Source organism: Aedes aegypti, chromosome 3 (assembly GCF_002204515.2).
Source record: "Aedes aegypti strain LVP_AGWG chromosome 3, AaegL5.0 Primary Assembly, whole genome shotgun sequence".
NCBI lineage: Eukaryota > Metazoa > Arthropoda > Insecta > Diptera > Culicidae > Aedes > Aedes aegypti.
Window position 1 is genome coordinate 233,787,563 of NC_035109.1, and position 14,486 is coordinate 233,802,048.

The window sequence follows — 14,486 nt, forward strand, 5'->3', positions numbered from 1 at the left end:
GTTTTTAGCATGATGCCAACAGCTGTTCATTTTACCTATATAGTGCAGGTAAAATAAACATTTGCATAATTTTTTGCTATCGATAAAAATATGTAAAAATTTAGCTATTTCAATCTGAATTCGTGTCGCTGCTATAGATAACATCCCTATTTTTTATGTTGTTCGATAGAACTGTACAAATCCTCATTTATCTATTAGAATCAAGATGATTTCCTTAAGGTGTTCATTTTACTAACTCTTCCCCTATTATAAATGTTCATACATATCTATTAAAAATGCTTATTAAATAAACCTCGAAAATGAGAACTTATGAACAGCGAAAATTGAAACATTTCGCGTGAAATGTTTCCCATACAAAGCAGAGTGGCCGGAATTTGCTGTCCGTAATATGAATCAAAACGGTACCGCTGAAACTACCTTCTCTTTCATGAAATAAGCAGCTATCGTTTGCGTAAGCTTTCGAACTTATGAATTGTAATTGAACACAAAACTTGAAGATAATGATACCGAATTATTTCGTCATGGAAGTCACCTGCAATTTACCATTTCTTCTTTTATTTCACTGAACAAAAATCTAAATAATGTGAAACGCCTCTAGAGTACCTATCGCCATAATTGGGTTCTCATACACTCTTGGTACCATAGAAGATATAAAGAATGTTCATTTTATAAATTGGACACCTTGTGCATATATTCTGTGCTTTCTCGCCTTTGACGACTTTAAATAGATACCGATCTGTTTTTTTCAAAAAGCTTAATCCTGCCTAGTTTGGGTAGTGGCTACGGTTAGGTTAGCTCAGATCAATCTTCAGCATAAAAGAACAGCAACGATCAATCTTTGCAGACTCATGCAAAATGGTGCAGCCCAAGTGGCGCTAGTTCAAGAACCCTACTTTCGTAGAGGGCACTTTTATCTAGGTAACCTTGTGGACCCAGTTTTTGCTACTTTCAGCAAACTTGAAATGGCAAACTCGCGCGCCTTGCCCCGCGCATGCGTGCTCGTTAATAAAGCAATCGTTGCTACACTCATTTCTGAGTTAACTACCAGAGATGTATGTGCTGTCACAATCGATGTTTCTGTTAGTGACCTCAACAGGAAATACGTCTGTTGTTCGGTATATTTACCACATGATGAACCATCCCCAACGGATGACTTCAAACGAGCTGTCGTAAACTGCGTAACAAAAGGCCTTCCGCTGATTGTGGGCAGTGATGCCAATGCTCAACACATCATCTGGGGCAGCTCAGATATCAATTTGAGAGGCTCCAGTCTGATGGAATACTTAAGTAGTACAGACCTTGGATTACTTAACATAGGCAATCGCCCAACCTTCATGGTTTCTAATAGAGAAGAACTGTTAGACATAACGCTCTGCTCGAATAGAATCAGTCACGAGTTGACGAATTGGCATGTATCAGATGAGGAATCGTTATCTGATCATCGCTACATCTTCCTTGAACATTCAAATGTAACTGCGCAGACTTTGCGTTTTAGGAATCCCCGGTCAACAAACTGGGAACTCTATATTGAATTGGTTGCGACCAAATTTCATGGATATTCTCCGTCAATTGAAAATCCAAGTGATCTGGATGATGCCGTTGATACTACAACATCCTACATTATGGAAGCTTTTGAAGAAGCATGTCCTCTGTGGTCTGTAAAGACTACAAAGGGGACCCCATGGTGGAATTCCGATCTGACTAGACTCAGGAAACAATGTAGAAGGAGTTGGAACAGACGCCGTTCAGCTGAATCAGAGTCGTTCAAGTCGGCTCGCAAGGCTTACAAGAAGGCTCTTCGTTCTGCTGAACGATCCGGCTGGAAAAACCTTTGTATAAATGTTTCCAGTTTGAGTGAGGTAAGTCAGCTGAACAAAATCCTTGCAAAATCTAAGGATTCCCAAGTGAACGAAATTCGCTTACCTAATGGTGTCTTTACTTCTTCCGATGAAGAAGTTTTAGAATGTTTATTCAATACACACTTCCCCGGATGTGTGGACATAGCATCTACGGATGAACCAAATGTCATTTCATGTAGTTACGAGTCTCTGGCCTCGGCTGCGTATCGTAACTACTGAATCGATTCAATGGGCACTTAATAGTTTTGCTCCTTTCAAATCTCCAAGAGCGGATGGGATTTATCCTGTTCTGCTCCAAAAGGGGTTTGAGTTTTTCAAACATGTTCTGAAAAAGCTACTTGTAAGGGGCCGTCCATAAATGACGTAGCATTTTTTCACTGATTTTTTACACCCCCCTCCCCCCTCGTAGCATTTCGTCACAAATGCTGGTACTCCCCCCTGGAAAATACGTAGCATATCGAGCACCCCCCCCCCTCTATATTTTTTTATTTGTTTTCCTTAGTGACTGGGTTGAAACAAAAAATTGAAATTGAGAAGTTCAATACAAAGTTTGATATTGATTAATGACTGAAATGAAAGGATAATCTATTCTAACAGTTTGATATACAGTAGCGCTCAAAAGTAATTTGGAAAAGTTTTAAATAAACATTTTCCTTGGTTTTGGTTTCCATTTTCTTATAGACTAAATTATATTACTATTACTGTTCTTACCATAAAAAACAAGTTTACTATAAAAAATGTGAAAAAAATTGGTTGGATTGATGAAGCTCGTTACTGTCGAGTTAGGGTCTAATATATTGTATAATATATTGAACAAAAATTTCGTTATATTAGAGGATTGTTTTTTTTTCTTAATTATTCGTTGTTGGGAAATAGATTTCAATGAAGATGATCAAGAAAATATATTAATTTGAAATGAATCATCGTTAATATTATCCAATTTCAAATCATATTAGCAAACAGTGGCCAGATACATAAAAGATTAACCTTGAAATATATGGAATGTTTAGAAAATTTAAGCGATTATTATACAAATACAATAATCTCTATTAATATTTCAGTTGATTTTCCTTATCGTTTCCATACTGAATTAATCTTACAAATTACCGAGGTATTAATAAAATTTAATGATAGGGCAATTTTATTAACACTCAAATCTATTATCCTCGTTAATATTCAGGCTATTCCATCAAGAGAATTGATATATCAAAACAAATGATGAGTTGATTGGGTGGAGATCTCATGCAACATTGAAGGCATAATTCACGGAATAAATATCTTGCTTTAAATGTAATATTTGCCAAGAAGAGCATATTTTATTTTCTTGAAGAAATAAAGCCCCAACAGAAAATATGGATAAAACTAAAACGGCTGACTTTATGTCATTTTAACAAATGGCAAAAAAATGTACTCCAAGTAGTTAAAGCATGGATTTAAAATCAATTTATTAAACTTTCATTTTGTTTATTTGTAAATTTATTAAATTAGACACGAATATAATATATTATTCACATAATTATTTAAAGCTTCAAAACATCTGTTTTATTGCATTTATCAAGAAAAACTAAAGTTTAAAAAATAATAAAAAATAAAAAATAATTGTATGCAATTTTTCTCAGCGCCTTTCTTTTTACGGACTTGATTCAAAATGCTACGTCCACTAGCTAGGACCCCTCCCTCCCCCTCGTCACACTTCGTCACAAATTCGTGAAGACCCCCCTCCCCCCTAAAAAGCTACGTCATTTATGGACGACCCCTAAGCAGTTTTGCTACCGGGTACATTCCCTGATCCTGGCGTGATATTACTGTAAAGTTTATCCCGAAAGGAGGACGTGCGTCGTATGAAGAAGCGAAGAGTTTTAGACCAATCAGTCTGACCTCTTTTCTTCTGAAATGTCTGGAACGCATTATCGATCATCACATCCGTGATGTTTATTTGGCAAACATGCCTCTTCATGTGAATCAACATGCTTATCAATCTGGAAAGTCCACTGTGACTCTTTTACACAAAGTTGTATACGATATCAAGTAAAGTATGTTGGAGTCATTCTAGATTCCAAACTTTCATGGACACCTCACATTGATTTCAGAGTCAAAAAAGCTTGCATGGCCTTCGGTCAATGCCGGCGAGCCTTTGGTAAAACTTGGGGCCTCAAAACCAAATATATCAAATGGATTTACACAACAGTTGTTCGACCAATATTGGCATATGGATGTCTTGTGTGGTGGCAAAAGGGCGAAGTGAGAACAATCCAATCAAAATTGGTCCATCTCCAAAGGATGTGCTTGATGGCGATGTCTGGTGCGTTCTCTACAACTCCCACAGCAGCGCTTGAGGCCATTTTCGACGTTGCGCCACTACACATATATCTTAAGCAAAAAGCACTTTCTTGCTCTTACCGTTTATGGGTACTGGATCTACTGGAGAAAAATCCAGTGAATCGTAAATCTACACACACTTCGTTGTTTCCACTTTTGGTGAATTGGGACAAAATTGTCCTTGCTCCAAGTGATCTCACAATTGCTTGTCACTTTCCTTACAGGACATTTATCACACAATTCCCTTCACGGGAAGAGTGGACGTCTGGCTACTTGGAAAGAAGTATATCAAACAATATAGTATGTTACACTGATGGCTCCCTTCTTGAAGGTAGAGCTGGTGTAGGAGTATATTCTCGTGAGCTAAGGCTGAATCAGTTTTACTCACTTGGTAGAAACTGCACCGTTTTTTAGGCGGAAATATTTGCTCTTATGTAAGGAGTGCAATCAGCACTTCAACAGCGCGTAATGGGTAAAGTCATATACTTCTGTTCAGATAGTCAGGCTGCTATAAAAGCTCTCGCTTCGGCCAACTCAAAGTCGAAGCTTGTTATCGCATGTCGAACTCAAATTGAGGAACTGAATTCAGTCAACTCTGTAAACCTTGTATGGGTACCTGGCCATTCTTCCATCGCTGGAAATGAATTGGCTGATGAGCTAGCTCGCGATGGAGCATCACATGACTTCATTGGCCTTGAGCCGGCTATTCCAATTTCGAAGTGCTCGGTGAAGCTTCAGATAAACTCTTGGGCGGCAACTCAGCACAAGCAATATTGGAATAGTTTGGAGTCATGTCGTCAAACAAAATTGTACATTACTGAGCCATCTCCAAGGTTGGCGAAGTATTTAACAAATCTGTCAAAGCAGAATTGCAGTCTCTTGGTGATTTCGGTTATGGAACTTCATATCATCTGATATGTAACTGTCCAGTTTTCGCGTAATTGCGATTCCAATTACTTGGTAAACAAAACGGATTTCAGAAACCTGAATCATCAGGACATTCTGTTATTTTGACACGCTGTGGTAATGTGCTATAGCCTCTATTCACGCTCATACGTTTTGCAGTGCCCTTTTCAGGGCGCTGTTTTAACCCATTGTGGTATGGAGCTACGTGCTCTCCTTTCGCTTACGCAATTTTCCCTCTTAAAGGGACCCCACTCCTATTTCCTCCCATCTTTCCCTTCCCTTTCCTCTCCCATCGGGTAGATGATGAAATGGTCGGGGTTCTGCTAAACTGCACCAAGAGCCATTTTTTCCCAAATTGAGTTTTTTACATCAAAGGACTTAAATTATCATAACCTCTCTACCATAAAAATATCGAGTGATTTGAACGATCCCTTGTAGTTTTAGATCACAAATTTTGTTTGGAAGGACACGTAAAACTGTAATTTTGTTCAGCCAGAGTGAACCATAAACCAACGCACGTATCAGAGGGAATTCATTTTTCAGATATAAAGCTTTATTTTTCCAATTTCCTTCTATATTTCTTACAATTTATCCATTCCAAGCAACTCATAGTAACAGAGGCCAGTGAAATTGGGCTGCAATTGATTAATTAAAATTAAATATTGATTCGGTGGCGTTGATCAATTTTCTTTGAAATTTTATCCAGCCACACCGCACTAAGTACTGTTTATCTGAAAATCACATTTAGACATGAAGTAAAGGCATTTACATGCAATAAATACTTGCATTTGCTTGTTATATAATATGTTTATCAATCCACACAGAAGCCGTAATGAAAAAATGAATTAATTTAATCTGATACTGTGTGAACAACTCAGGTGAACTTGGTGCGCTTTAGTTGTTCAGAAAATGGCATTATCGCCTTCAAACCCCGTCAGACAAAGTGCACGTTACTTGATTCAAGTTCATCACCACTCCTTCAAGAAGTGAAGATGACCTAGTGGTAGCATACTAGATCACCACCCAGAAGGCACGAGTTCGAATCCCAATGAAATTTTTTTTTCTGATGTTCTACCCGATGGTTATGAAAATCAAACAGCTTTTAGATTCTGTGGTTATTTTTATATTGCAGTAAAACATCAGCAGGTCAATGTACATCTGAAATGATGGTCATTCCTGGTGAACACTTCACGCATTGAACTGTGAACTTGATCAGCAAAGGTGCACCAAATGGGAGCAACTTGGTGCGCTTTGGCAATAGAAATATTAGAATTAGAACGCTAGAAGCGCTGTTACGTCCATACATTGGTTGTGATGGAGATAAATCGACCACAGTAGCCTTGATTTCTACTAAAGCTTTCCTCCGGTACTCAAAGTGTCAAGGAACATTTTTTTGGTTTTGTTTTCTTTTTCACTCTTTGAAAAGCAAAGTGCGACAAGTGAAGCCAGTCAATCCTATATGCAATTGCTGGAACAACCGATGCGATGAGAGAAACTTCTAATCGATGCTTGAAATGCTCTTTAGATGGAAATCGCTATAATTAACAAGCATTGGTGTGACTCAATACGTGATTCAACTTGTATGTGAGCTTGTGTACTTCTGAGCTAGTTCTAATAGCAATATTTGACCAAGAATTTCAACGACAGAGTCAGACCTGAAATTTACATTTGCGTGATTGGATAAATTGTTTGGAGGCTCAAAAACTACATTTCCTCTGTGCATCACAATATTTATTTGCAGCAAAATTAATCACATTATGGTGTACAAAACCTGTACCCTTTTTCATCCTTGAACGATCCACAAGCTTTTGTGATCGGCTGCGGGCAAATCAGTTAAACTGCTTATCAGAATCCTTTATCGATGATTTACTTCTTATTTTTCCTCTCTGTTAGAATGTAAAAATCCGTGGGGACAAGAGGCATTTTAAACTTCTTATATTCGACGCCATCCATTGAAATACCGTCACTGTGGGGAACCTAAGTTGAAAAGCAGTTAGTTTATAATTTAATCGCGTATATGGAGGAATTAATCACCTTTCGAAGGACACGGCTAGACGGGACTTTCGTCTGCATATGGATTTAAATTCTTCATGATGCACCTGATTTTTACGAAAACATACAACACGGACGTGAGGTGGCAATAATTGCGACAATGTTTATTTTGATTTTATAACCCGGTTACTATGGTTCTATTGAAGGAATTTTGACACATTGAGTACCATCCTCAAAATTCGCATACTAGATGTTTGTCACACGATTTGCAGCGACAATAGCGGTCTAATTATTATATGTCTATTGCTTTGGCAGAGCGAATTCATGGTTTTCTTCGATCATTAGGATCTATATATGAACACGTGAGAACCTTGAGTCAATACATACGAATCCTTCCCATAAACACTTGTGACATGGATTCCAACATGCACGGTGATGATAAACATCATTTGTCTCAAATTTTACTTGTGTTGTTAAAAGCTATGAAACACATACCGAACCAAGAACCATATTTTTCAATTTTTGTTCAGCTAGAGTGAACTGAGTGCTTCATATTGTTTAATGAAACCCAATTACATCGTAAATTTTTGATGATTTACTAGTATATTTAATCTCGGTGGGCACTGTTAATCGCATGTGAGCGATAAAAAAATTAAAATTATCGTCCGCGATAAACTAGTACAGGAAAAGACTTCAAAGTCAAATATCTCGGAATAAAGATTTTGGCACTTGGTGCGGTTTAGCAGAACCCCGACCAAATAGGCTCAAATATGGCGATGGCACAAATCTCCCAAATGGCGGGGAACGTGCCGGCCTCTGATACCTCTGGAGTCGGCCTTCTGATACCTGATATCTGATACTGCAATCGATAGCTAGGATGCCAGTACTTGTTTTAAAAATATAAAGTCTTTGGAACAGCATGCCTAAATATTCAAGTTTTCTTCGAAAAAACTATCAAAGTTATCCCATTTTACACTACTTTAAATGATTTTCACATTAATCTGGACTCAACTTGAATGAGGATGTTAATAAGAAGTGGTCGGGGTTCTGCTAAACCGCACCAAGTGCCATTTTTTCCCAAATTGAGTTTTTTACACCAAAGGACTTCAGTAATCATAACCTCTCTACTATAAAAATATCGAGCGATTTGAACAATCCATTGTAATCTTAGATCACAAATTTTGTTTGGAAGGACACGTAAAACTGTAATTTTGTTCAGCCAGAGTGAACCATAAACCAACGCACGTCATCAGAGAGAATTCATTTTTCAGATATAAAGCTTTATTTTTCCAATTTCCTTCTATATTCTTACAATTTATCCATTCCAAGCAACTCATAGAAACATAGGTCAGTGAAATTGGGCAGCAATTGATTAATTAAAATTAAATATTGTTTCGGTGGCGCTGATCTATTTTCTTTGAAATTTGATTCAGCTACACCGCACTAACTACTGTATATCTGAAAATCACATTTAGACATGAAGTAAAGGCATTTACATGCAATAAATACTTGCATTTTCTTGTTATATAATATGTTTATCAATCCACACAGAAGCCGTAATGAAAAAACAAATTAATTTAATCTGATACTGTGTGAACAACTCAGGTGGACTTGGTGCGCTTTAGTTGTTCAGAAAATGGCATTATTGCTATCAAACCCCGTCAGACTAAGTGCACATTACTTGATTCAAGTTTATCACCATTCCTTCAAGAAGTGAACATGACCTAGTGGTAGCACACTAGATTACCACTCAGAAGGCACGAGTTTGAATCCCGATGAAACTTTTTTTCTAATGTCCTATCCGATGGTGATGAAAATCAAACTACTTTTAGATTCTGTGGTTATTTTTATATTGCAGTAAAACATCAGCAGGTCAATGTACATCTTAAATGATGATCATTCCTGGTGAACACTTCACGCATTGAACTGTGAACATGATCAGCAAAGGTGCACCAAATGGGAGCAACTTGGTGCGCTATGGCAGAGCGAATTCATGGTTTTCTTCGATCAATAGGATCTATGTATGAACACGTGAGAACCTGGATTCAATACATGCGAATCCTTCCCATAAACACTTGTGACATAGATTCCAACATGCACGGTGATGATAAACATCATTTGTCTCCAATTTTACTTGTGTTGTTGAAAACTGTGAAACACATCCAACCATACCGAACCAAGAACCATATTTTTCAATTTTTGTTCAGCCAGAGTGAACTGAGTGCTTCATATTATTTAGTGAAATCCAATTACATCGTTAATTTTTGATGATTTACTAGTATATTTAATCTCGGTGTACTTATTGAACTCTGTTAATCGCATGTAAGCGATAAAAATATTAAAATTATTGTCCGCGATAAACTAGCACAGGAAAAGACTTTAAAGTAAAATATCTCGGAATAAAGATTTTGGCACTTGGTGCGGTTTAGCAGAACCCCGACCAAGTAGTGTCAAAATATTGTCGTAAATCGAGTCATTAAAGAAATAGATTAAAAAAACGCAAAGACTAACCTTTTAATACCCAACCCCGCTTTAAAACTGGGTACCCTTAGGGAGTTTTTGTATATTTTCATACCTTTTTATTATAAATCATTTAATTTTCGGCTTTTAGTGACCATATTTTATGTCTTCTGGTACTACAAACATTTTTTGTATCTTTAAAAAAATGAATTATTTTATAACTTACAAATGCTTGAGTCTTATTTAACATGTAATAGAAATAATGCATACTTAATAATTTTTCATAACCAATTTACTTGAAGCTTGACAATATTTAATTTACTCTAAAACTGTTTTTTTTTATCGATAAGCTTCAGGAAAGATTTTTTTTTTAAGTATACCCTAAAAATTTATATATTATTATTGTTCAAAATCGGTAGCCAGAAAAAGCTTCAAGAAGAAACAAAAATTATTGGAATTTTCAAAAATATAAACTAAGAAAATCAGGTCAAAAATTAACGAATAAAAATAATTCCCTGCGCAAAACTTGTTTAGATCAATTTTAGTTATCGAAAAATTATGTTTAGGTCAAAAAATATAATTTAGGTATTAGAAGGTTTACCGATAGCAAATGCTTCTAAACCGCACTCAAATCCCAAATAAATACTAGCCCGCTAATTTGCTTTTTGTGTGTCAGCTATTTAATAGTACTATATAAGCACGCATGGCGAATTGAAGAGTTATTTGATTACATGGGATGTACATAACAATCCCGCTGTTGTACAGTTAGTAGAACTTGGATGAGTAATTGCGAGATAACAAAAAAAAAGAGTTACTGAGCTGCATACTCAAGAAAGAAGTTATTGTAATACAATTGCTTGTCAGAATTTAACATAAGTAGTTTATTCTAAAAGACAGCAAGCACTAGGACTATTGCAATGCATTATGAATTTAAAACACAAAATAAATAAATTTTAAAATTGCTTTCATGCAGATTCTCTGGAACCTTCTCGCAGCATGTAGGTCCATGCAGTACATACTCAGATAATGATGCTTCACCTGCCAGCCAAGCCTCCACGTCGGTATTCATACCACTAGACACACAGGAAAACACGAGACCAACATCATCGTTGTTGTTGATGTTTTGCTTTGACCAATCAGTGGACATGTGGGGCAGTTAAGGGTAAAGCGCGGCGGGAGTTTTGGCGGCGATCAGTTCTGGTTGAATTGGCCTTCGGATGCTCTCCGGTTCAAGTTGTTTGTTTGGACGGTCGTCAGTCCTTACGGGATAATCAATAACTTCGACGGTGGTATCCATTAAGTGTCATCAATACCCGCTAATAATAATAAGGTGGAAACGTTCAGAGTTCAGTTGGGTGTTGCATCCCTTCGTGGAAACTTAACATCGCGTGTTACACATTATAAGGTTTCACGGAGCAATGAGATTGGAAAATGTGAAGCGTTGCTAATTTGAAAGTGGCTCAAATTAATAGCCGTAGCAGTAAACTTGCAACTTTTCAGCAAATGTGCTGCTGAGGGAGGTAGGTTTCAATCTCAATGGGTCAAGAATCTATTCATATTGGAAATTTTCTCGTATTTTATGCTTACTACATGATACATAATTCTAAAAAAATTATGTACAATTATATAAAGCACTCATATATTAAATAGAGTAAGTTTGACAAAAGTTCGACCTTAGAGGGATAATCAATATTTCCAGAAAAACTACAACAGTTGAAAAGAAATAAACGCCACACAGTAACCCTTCAACATATTGGCTACAATTTTGCTGACCAAACTTGAGGCAAAATATTTGCCCATTATTATTCATAACAGTTTTAAAATTGAATGACTTCAATAAACTTTTGCCTCACCGGTGGTGCAAGTGTTCGTATCCAGAGTGAGGCACTGAAACACAAAATATCGATACATTTATGACTGGCATACTTTACACTATCCATAAACTTACGATTGCAGAAATATACACACTAGATTGTCATCGAAAAATTCCCCAAAACAGGGTTTATTGTAATATTACAAAAAAAAAACAGTTTTTACAAAACTAAGTAAAAACGTCAAGTTTTGATGACTTATTTTTGCACGATCTGGCAAATTTCGTTAAATTTAAAGATAAGGCAATATTACGGGTTCATAAGCAGAGAATTATGGGTTCAATCTCAGACCCGTCCCTTTCTTCGTACTTTGTACCGTGCGGGATCGAAATTCATATACTTAAGAAATGAATCCACCTACTTCATACAAAATGCCTACTATTTGTGTGAAGTGTACTGTGGGCCAGTTATAAATGCAACATCAATTACGCCTCAAATAGGGTCCTAAAGTTTTTGATAAAATATTGTTTTTATTAAACAACACCACAGAGTGTGTTCTTCTTACTACTTTGGCAAATTTTCCCGTTCAAATAACGACTATATCATGTTTAAACTTTTATTAAAAGAATGGGTCCAAATTCTTCTTTTTTCTGGCGTTACGTCCCCACTGGGACATGCTGAATAGGGGTCCAAATTTGAACCTTGACACTGATGACCATGTTTGACATTCACTTAATCGATAAAAACGCAACAGGGGCTACCCTTTTTAGCACAAAATTTAATTTTAAACCAAGGGGTGTGACAAAATCTCAAAATCCAGAAAAAAATGTTTTTTTGAGCGTAAAGCAACGAAAAGCTTTAAAAATAAAGTAAACATGTGTTTTTGGCCTAAACTTAGGCGTTTGTCACTGAAATTGGGACAGGACTTTAGGATTCTATTGCGGATGAGACAGAAAATGACTGCTAGGCGAACATTTTAAGCAAAATCAAGAAAACAATATTTTGCTTTCATATAACGACACTTGAGTCTGCCAGTTTGCGGTACACTTAAAAACGTTTTTCTTCAAATTTGGTGAGCGAAGAACTAGCCATTCTGTGTTAAAATTCACATTAATAAATATTTTGAAAAAAAAAAATGGAACAGCTGCAAATGAAAAACAAAAATAGCAACAGAAAGTTTATGATTCACACAGGGCTACAGTCATAAATTCTCACACAGGGCTACAGTCATAAATCGTCTCAGCACACTGTTCTTGTTATTACGGAGTTACATTGCGTATGTAAAAACACACAGTAATAGTTAGAAATACAGCAAAATGGCGTGTATATCTTAACTTTTCGCAACCTGATGATAGTTAAATCATGCATGACACATGTACCGAAAATGAATGAATTGAACAAGTTAGCATTGCTTTTTCTGTCCGAATGATGATTGTTTTGATCGCATTTCACTGATCATTTAGAACGATTTGAAAAAAATCATCATCATCGACTGAGAAAAGGCAGTGCTAACGTGTTCTTTGAAGCCCACGGTGATGCTTTTGGCTCACCAACAGTGGATTTACAAATGTGCTTCATAATTACCTTTTTTTTTTTTACAATTTATTTTCGTAAGATAAATGGTAACTTTGAACGGGATTGACTTAGATATGCATAGTCATCATGTCTGGAAATTAATAATCCGAAATTTTCATGCAGACATGCTTTCCAGTGAAAACACTTCCCGAAAAAATAGATTTTCAAGAGAGTTGAGATACAAACCTCAACCAAACAATGTTAAAACTTGCTCCAATCTTAAAATCGTGTTTGGCAAAAGTTCGTAGAATCGGATAAACTACTATGTAGAGGTATTTTCGATAAATTTTGATGTTTCGTTCGGTAGTTATGATTTTTTAAAGCTTGAAAATAGCCCAAAATTACATAATTTATTTGAAGCACACCTAAATGTACTCTAAATTGAATGAAATTTTGGGCAGAAGTTCATTTCGCAATGAAAAATCAAAGTATTGGTTGACTGGGGAGTTTCCAGACATTTTTGAAAAAATGAATAGGTCCAATGTGTATCATAAATTTACGGAATTTCTTTTTAATAAATTGTGTTATTCTAAAGAGTTGCACTAGTGTCAACATATATTCCATAAAAAGAGTATATTTTACTATATTGCATATTATTTTTTGAAAATTCCTATTTGTCGTTTAACTCCGGTACCATGACAAATGCGAACACAGTCCAAACTACAAACTACTCATTTTCAACTAGTGGTCCTGGCAAACATTGTCTTGCCATCAAGCATGCGATCTCCACACAAAATGATAGGTTAGTTTCCTCTAATTGAGTCAATAATTTCGAAGACTTCTCTAAACTTTTTTACGCACGAACACGTCGCAACTCTTGACGATATTGACTGTGAAAGAGTCATGAACATCCGTCTACCCGTTCCTGAGCCTTTTCGTGACATACAAACACCTATGTTAGCCATTGTTAGCCATTAGTCATTGATTTTACATAGCCCACTCATACAAAAAGTGTATATGAACCTTCTAAAAAAACATTTAAGACGTTGATGCATAAAAAATATGTAGGATAATGTAATAATATTCTAATGATGTTTTCACAACCAATAGTTGAAAAATAAAATTGAAAATATGGGTTCTGTTTTCGGCAACTGAAAATTTCGACTTTGTTGTCAAAAACGGAATCTCTATGTAATGTAACGGAAATAAAAATTGAGTAACGTTATATCGTGGTATTACTGTACTTATGAATATGTAAATGAAAACCGAATTTAGTACTATACCATTTGAATTCGCTAGAGTTTGTATGCTTAGGCAGATACGCGTATTTATTTCAACCTCACTCAACTGTACTAGATTCGACTTTTATCTGTCAAAGAATACAAACTTTAGTAGAGTTAAATAGTATAGAACCGTTTTGATTCATATTGCGGCCTTAAGCTCAGTGAAGTGTAACTCATCAAAACCATATAAAATAAATCATTCTATATGGTTCCTAAGATTCCTGGGGCCTTCTTAGTCGAGTGGTAAGTGTCCGCGGCTACACAGCAAAGCCATGTTGAAGGTGTCTGGGTTCGATTCCCGGTCGCTCCAGGATCTTTTCCAAATGGAAATTTCCTTGACT

The 14,486-nt window shown here is 36.2% G+C and overlaps 1 long non-coding RNA gene across 1 annotated transcript; it reads right to left on the bottom strand.

Moving 5' to 3' along the window:
* Positions 1-6,798: 6,798 nt before the first annotated feature.
* Positions 6,799-7,282, bottom strand: LOC110678671. Its single transcript, XR_002501823.1, has 2 exons — positions 7,119-7,282; positions 6,799-7,061 (listed from the first exon to the last, which is right to left on the bottom strand). It is a non-coding gene; the product is annotated as an uncharacterized LOC110678671 (long non-coding RNA).
* Between the last annotated feature and the right edge of the window lie 7,204 nt (positions 7,283-14,486).